The 8,106-nt window shown below is 34.9% G+C and overlaps 1 long non-coding RNA gene across 1 annotated transcript; it reads left to right on the top strand.

Moving 5' to 3' along the window:
- Nucleotides 1–493: 493 nt before the first annotated feature.
- On the top strand, nt 494–4,962 carry LOC137083888 (uncharacterized). Its single transcript, XR_010906649.1, has 5 exons — nt 494–589; nt 666–740; nt 839–927; nt 4,257–4,352; nt 4,487–4,962. It is a non-coding gene; the product is annotated as an uncharacterized lncRNA (long non-coding RNA).
- Nucleotides 4,963–8,106: the final 3,144 nt, after the last annotated feature.

Consider the following 8,106-nt stretch of genomic DNA (forward strand, 5'->3'; position numbering starts at 1 on the left):
TTACAGTGTGTCCTGCCTAATCAATCCTTCTTTTTTGCACAATATCTGGTATGTAATAATTTATATAATCGCTTATGTTATTTTTCATATGTACTGTGCTCTTCCCAAACTGATGGCGTAACTTAACTTAATCAAATTTAGCAGTGTTACAGACAGTTCATGGTTAATGAGAAGTGCCTTGAATCAACCTCTGCAGAATAATTTGTAACTTACTTGTTAATATTTATTTTTTGGTAATCCACTGTATGTTATTTGTCATAATTAATATTGTGTTCTTCATTGTTTCTTATTCCGCGCACTATTGGGTGCTTTTCAATAACTTAGCTTCACTTACTGATGTGAAGGCGTGTTGTTCATCCTAAATCCAGATTTTCTTCAAAATAACTGGTGTGTATTAACTAATCGTTTTGTTTTTATAGTTGACTGTATGTTATTTGTCATATATAACGAATATTGTGCTCTTCACGACCTGACGGCCTAATTTCATTGCGCAGTGTTTCTGATTCCGCGCACTTTTAGGTGCTATTCGATACTGACGTGAAGGAGTGGTGTCGTTTCTTATCAATCCAGCTCTTCTTCAAAATAACTGGTGTGTATTAATCATTTTTATTGTCGACTGTATGTTATTTGTCATATATAATGAATATTGTGCTCTTCACGAACAGACGGCCTAATTTCATTGCGCAGTGTGAAGGAGCGGTGTCGTTCTTCATCAATCCAGCTTTTCTTCAAAATAACTGGTGTGTATTAATCATTTTAATAGTCGACTGTATGTTATTTGTCATATATGATGAATATTGTGCTCTTCTTGAACTGACGGCCTAATTTCATTGCGCAGTGTTTCTGATTCCGCGCACTTTTAGGTGCTATATACTGACGTGAAGGAGTGGTGTCCCTCATCAATCCAGCTCTTCTTCAAAATAACTGGTGTGTATTAATCATTTTTATAATCGACTGTATGTCATTTGTCATATCAAACCAATATTACATAACTCAAGATTTAACATTGATGTTGGATAGATTAAATTAGCATGCTTTTTAGTGTCTGACGGAGTTGACACATTAAGATTTTGGAGTGAGTATACATTTTTTAGAAAAAAATATTTAGAAATCAAAAAACCCTTACATGGTTCATTATTACCATTTTTTAAATAATGTACTGTTATTTTTTGTTTTTCTTTCTTTTATCTAAAAAAAGTCCCTTATCTTAAGAATCAGTGATAGACAAAAATGTATTGACCATCTAGACATCTTCCTGCAGTTTTTTAAAAGTAAATGAGCACTGTCCATGTCTTTTTTAATTTTTGAAAGAGAACATTGCTAATAGAAAAGGGGATTGTATTTTAATCGTTGGATGGAAATAAATTGCGAGTTATTCATAAAATGTAGTATAATTAGTGCTAGGCGGTATACCGGTTCATACCGGTATTTATTTTTGTTATGATATGAATTTTGATGATACCACAATATCGGTATATGTCGCTTTAAACAACGTTCTGAACACGGCGCAGCGTGACACTGTTTATAGAGGGGTCCCTTTTCACTGTTGCACTGTAGTGAGAGTACAACAAGATCCTATGGCGAGATCGCAAGGCTGAATCCGAAATCACCCACTGAAGCATCATTCAGTATTTCCTACATTATCCACTAATATAGTTCACTTGAAGGAGTGAATGAAAAGGAGTGCGTGAAGTCGGACAGCCGTTGTATGTACATCGGCTGTACACTCGTTATTGCGGTGCAATGTGAGATTGAATGGGTGCACTCAATAACGTCCACTATGGTCGCAGACACCTGCGGTGTGCGCATGAGCAGTTTCTGTGCGGAGTGCCATTACGAGATTAACAATGCTCAGCAGAGGGTAATATAGATCAGATTCAGAGCAGAGCGAGTGCTTTTAAGTGTTTTTTATGGACCTATTTCATATACTGTAGTGCTCTAAACATGAACTAGCAGCGTGCATGGGCACATATTTCATCACGTCTTCTTCAAATGAAATGTAAAGGACACGCTTATAACTGTACGTCTGATCACGACAGCGATGGCACCATAGATTATTCTGCTACACAAAATACAATGATGTAAGTTAATTAACAGACTGATAATTCAAAGAATATTGGGCAAAAAAGTAATGGATTTATTAATTCTGTGTTAAACTTAAGTGTGTAGTTTGTTCAGTGTTCTTAAATATATTGAAAATGTCCTAGACCTTTTAAATGTTCCTCCGCATTTTTTCTCCCTCGTTTTTGCATTTTGTTGTTATATAGGGTTAGATTTTAAAAATACTTAAGGTGCCCTCAACTCTCTAAGGATCTCTAAGTCAACTCTATCTAAAGATTAATCAATGATTGATTGATTTATTGTTAATAAAACGGTTAATCGATAAAACTTATCGATCATTGATTAAGCAGGGTCATGCACGTGTGTGCTGCCCAACCGTGAAACATGTAAAGCAGACATGAGAAAAAAAATTAGGCATGTCAGAGTTAAGTTTGGCACCATTTTACAGCTAGAGTTACACCTTCATCATGACTAAGTTTGCGTGTGCATTCGCAGCCTTTTGTTTTGTGCAAATGCAAGTTTGAGCAAGTTGTAATATTGTGTTTATATTGTGTAGGCTTATCTTAATCTGATTTATTTCATAGAATGCATTTGGTTAAGAATTAACATGGTAGTTAAGCACACCGGCGATCATTTTCAGCTTTAAACAGGAACTAATAATGACTATGATTAGGACTGTCAAATTACATAATATTATAAAGAGAGCATATTTTAAACGTGAGTTATTTTTATCAAGTTGCCCATTTCACTGTGTTGCTCCAGTAAGAGCACATGCACAACATGAGTCATGCATTTTGACTCGCATGTAACTTAGTTCAAGTTCACGTGTACATTTTTTGCAGATGTAATTTGTAATATTACGTTTATTTGGTATGTATCTGATTCATCTCATATAGGATCCATTTCTTTGTGTTTAATAACCCGCTAGCAATGAGCATCAGTGTACGGGTGTTCATTCAGACTATCGCCGTCTCATCCAAGATGTTCATGTCTTTCTTTCTTCAGTCGAAAAGAAATAACGTTTTTCAAGGGAAAACATTCCAGGGTTTTTCTCCCCATCACAGACTTCCAGTGCAACCAAAGATCCAGATCAAGGCAGCTTCAAAGGAAGGGCTTTAGAGGCTCTGCACTATCACAGATGAGGAATAGGGTCTTATCTAGACAAATCATCAGTCATAAAAAATAATCATAAATTAATATACTTTTTGACCTAAATTGCTCATCTTGTGCTGCTCTGCGACCTGCCAAGGATTGCGCAATCATGTCGAAAACGCCACATAGGCAGAAGTACCGCCCCGTGTTTACAAAGTGCACATTCAAAAAAAAAAAAACAAGGTTAAACAACGATAACGGATGATTTTGAAGTTGAAGATGGAGTGTTTTTTGGTAAAGGGCGTTTGTATTAGTCTTCGCAGGTTTGCTTGGGGCGGTACTTATGCCTACGTCTAGTGTGACACTTCCGGTGTGGTTGTGCAATCCGCAGAGGACGATGAGCAATTTAGGTTAGAAAGTATAATCATTTTTATTTTATTTTTTAAATGGCCGATGGTTTGTCTAGATCAGACCCTATTCGTCGTCTGGGATTGTGCAGAGCCTCTGAAGCCCTTCCTTTGAAACTGCATTGATTTGGAACTTCAACATCTTGTTTGCCATTGAAGTCAATGGTGTGGAGAAAAATCCTGGAATGTTTTCCTCAAAAAACTTAATTTCTTTTTAACTGAAGAAAGACTAGGGTGAGGAAATGATCAGGACATTCATTTTGAAGTGAACTAATCCTTTAATAAAGTATTTGGCAGTATTTAAGAAGTTAAGCAATAACCAGTTGTTTTAATGTCATGACATTTTACATTGAATGAACATACAGATATGAAAATAGTCAGTAAGTAATAACTTAAATACTGTTTGTCGCTCAAAGCAATTGTGTCAATTAGGAAACGCAATGAGTTTTGTGAAGTAATTTTATGATAGTTTTACATCTTTTTTTGATGTAACAGTATGGAAAAAAGATATCAGTACATTTAAAAAAAGATCTTCTTGTTCCAAAAAAGAGAGCAAGTCATATGGGTTTGGAATGACATGAGGGAGAGTAAAATATGACAGTATAATGTTAGACTATACCTTTAAATACCAAAGCAGTTCATAGAGCATCTGCAGATTTTATGAAAAGAAACTATATATATATTTTTTCATTTTAGGTGAGAGACATTGCCACACATCGGAAAAGAACAGCTCTTAAGGAATTGCCAATTTTTCTGTGTGAGAAGCCAGCATGTTTACTCAAGATGTGCCTGGTAACTATCATAAACTATATATTTTACATGTATTCAGTTTACTTATACAACAACGATGATTATAATGATAATAATAATATTTAATTTACATAAACATTCCATTAATACCCCCCTCCCATCCATTATTCTCCCAGGATACTGATTCTGTGGACCACTGCACCAAAGGTGTAAAGATCGGAATCCTTTCTGTGATGGAAGATGATGTTGCTGCCGTCACCTCACCACCAACTGTAATCAACCTTGCCATAATCCTGGAAGAGGCCATTGTGCTTGAGGACATTGAAGATCTGCCAGCAGCATTCGCATACTTGTTCGGTCTCTTGTATGCGCTCAACATGGAATATCCAAAAGAACTTAAGTACACTTTTGAAGTAATACAAAAACTCTTCTTGGATCTTGGTGGTACCTGCTCTGCAAGAGTACAGTCATTGAAGTCAAAACTTGGCTAAATGGACATCTGAATGACGTTTTTCCACTGGCCATTATTTCTTTTTTTATTTTCAAAGGTAATGACTTAAAAAACAGTAATGTTTTCTTTCAATGTATTAATAAATGTTCAATATTCACTTGTTAGAACCTTTGCCTTAAAGGGTTAGTTTCCCAAAAAATGAAAATTCTCTCATTAATTACTTACCCTAATGTCGTTCGACACCCGGAAGACCTCTGTTCATCTTCGGAACACAAATGAAGATATTTTTGTTGAAATCCGATGGCTCAGAAAGGCCTTCATTGACACCAATGTCATTTGCTCTCTCAAGACCCATAAAGACACTACAGACGTCGTTACAAAGCCCATCTCACTACAGCGGCTCTACAATCATTTCATGAAGAGACAAGAATAGTTTTTGTGCGCAAAAAAAACTAAATAACTTATATAGTGATGGGCTGATTTTAAAACAAAGTTTCAAATGGTTATGAATCAGTGTATCGATTCATGATTCGGATCGCGTGTCAAACTGACAAACTGCTGAAATCACGTGACATTTGCGATCCGAATCATGAATCAATACACTGATTCATAACCGTTTGAAACTTTGTTTTAAAATCAGCCCATCACTATACAAGTCGTTATCCATAAAATGTCGTCGCTTCTTAAAATTATTGTAGAACCGCTGTAGTGAGATGAACTTTGTAACGACGTCTTTAGGACCTTTATGAGTCTTGAAAGAGGAAATGACATTGGTGTGAAGAGGCAAGGGTGTCGGCCCCCTACCCTTGAAATGAAAGCCTTTCTGAGCCATTGGATTTCAACACTAATATCTTCATCTGTGTTCCGAAGATGAACGGAGGTCTTACGGGTGTCAAACAACATTAGGGTAAGTAATTAATGACTGAATTCTCATTTTTGGGTGAACTAACCCTTTAAAGAGATAGTTAATGAAATGAAAGTTCTAAAACAAGTTGTTCTAAACCTGGGAACTTGGGGGTGAGTAAATGATGAAAGAACTTTCATTTCATGAACTATATCTTTAAGGCAAAGGTTGTAACAAGTGAATACTTAAAGGAACACTCCACTTTTTTTTGAAAATAGGCTCATTTTCCAAGTCTCTTAGAGTTAAACAGTTGAGTTTTACCATTTTTGAATCCATTCAGCCGATTTCTGTATCTGGCGGTACCACTTTTAGCATAGCTTAGCATACATCATTGAAACGAATTAGACCATTAGCATAGCTCAAAAATGACCAGACTTTATTTTTTCAAAGATAATATTTTTCCTATTTAAAACTTGACTCTTCTGTAGTTACATTGTGTACTAAGACCACATAGAAAATGAAAAGTTTAGATTTTATGGACCGATATGGTTAGGGACTATTCTCTCGTTCCTGCGTAATAATCATGGAACTTTGCTGCCGTCCCATGGGGTCAGCAGCACAATGATATTACAGCGCAACTTTTCATTTTATGTTGATCTTAGTACACAATATAACTACAGAAGAGTCAAGTTTTATATAGGAAAAATATTGAAAGTCTTTTTTAGTAATTTTTTTGACCGCGATGCTAATGGTCTAATCAGATTCAATGATGTATGCTATGCTATGCTAAAAGTGGTACCGCCAGATACAGAGATTGGCTGAATGGATTTGAAAACGGTAAAACTCAACTGTTTAACTTTAAGGGACTTGAAAAATTTGCCTATTTTCAAAAAAAAGTGGAGTGTTCCTTTAACAATAATTAATACATCGAAAGAAAACATTGTTTATTAAGTAATTAAGTTTATTAAGGATTTTTGTGTGAACACTCTTCAGGCTGGAATTTATCTTGAAGTGTTTTTTCCCTTCCCTTTTTTTTTTGTTCTGGCCAAAGTAATTGTATTTTATTTCTATGTAAACACTGGTACATCCAAGGGTTTAGGTCAAGAGTTTACAGGCATATCATTGTAATTGTAGTTTCAATGTTGATGTTCTGACAAAAAATTACAGTGGATTTATGTTTACTCAGATGCTTTCACTAGTTTTGTGTTTTTGGACACAATAGTAACTTAGTTTTGAGGAACTCTTAGGTTGATGTTAAAATGTGCAATAATAGTTTTCACATAATTGCTCCTTAAAAAAATCAACCAAAAATGGTAAATATGTCCCTGCCACAAGACAGCTAAGGTATTATAACAGTGGATTTGTTCAACATTCATTGAGTTCAGTGTAAAATGCTTAATGCAGAACTTTAATGAACTGTAAGAACTGTAATGATGTGGTGCATTGGACAGAAACTGTTTAAATAATAAAAAAGAAGTTTTTTGACCTGTTATGACTGTCTTTTTTTTTATTAGACTATTTAAATGAATCGGTCTATACCTATAGATAAAAGGCCTATTTGTGTTCAGTGAACAGAAAATATTTTGTTCTGTTTTCATTAGGTAAACACGACTATTTATGTTGTGACAACTTGTGATGTTAATGTAATATTTTAAGTTGGGTGGACTTAAGTGCTTGTTGGTTGAGTTTACTCAAAGAAGCGCTTGCGATAAGTTGCCTTATTATTTTAAGTTTATTCAACTTTTTTTTTTTACAGTGTGACTTTTATGAATTTTGAAGCCTAAATGCAGCCACCATAAGTAAAAAGCTAAAGGTAGGCTGTAAACTAAGTCACATTAAGTCACCTTTATTTATATAGGGCTTTTTACAATGTCAATTGTTTCAAAGCAGCTTCAAAGTGTTAACAGGAAAATAATGCAACAGAATTTGATTCAGCTGTACAGCTGCTCTGGAGAAAACAGTGATGTTATCCAGCTCTGTTCAATTATCATATCAATTGTAACTCTAATGAGAGCAGCCTCAGTACTACGGTCTAAATCCTGACGGGAAATCCTCAGCAATATCAATTCTTTCCAAAAATATATAAATAAAAATAGAAGCATATTTGTGAGGACTCTGCCTTTTCTAGTATTTTTGACAGAAAGTCAAACATCCGGCATGTAGGTGTGTTTGTTTCTTCAGTAGAAAACAAATGTCAATGGGGTTTTTTTTATATGAGAGCCAAAAGTGTTAAAGTCAAACACCACACTGTTAAAAAAAAAAAAAAAAGTTGAGAAAACTTAAAAGTTTAAGGCAACCAGCTGCAGAACTTTTTTGAGTTTTCTCAACTCAGGGTCAATAGTTGTACAAACTTTGTTGGCATTATCAAGTAAACTTTAAAGCTAAATTTGTCATATAAAACATAAGTTGGATTTTTTACAGTGGACTTAAACATCTCCATTACTAAGCTTCAACTCTTCCAGTTTTTATCGGAAGATGTTTTCCTAGAATGCTGAGTTTCC

The sequence above is a fragment of the Pseudorasbora parva genome, chromosome 7 (assembly GCF_024679245.1).
Source record: "Pseudorasbora parva isolate DD20220531a chromosome 7, ASM2467924v1, whole genome shotgun sequence".
NCBI lineage: Eukaryota > Metazoa > Chordata > Actinopteri > Cypriniformes > Gobionidae > Pseudorasbora > Pseudorasbora parva.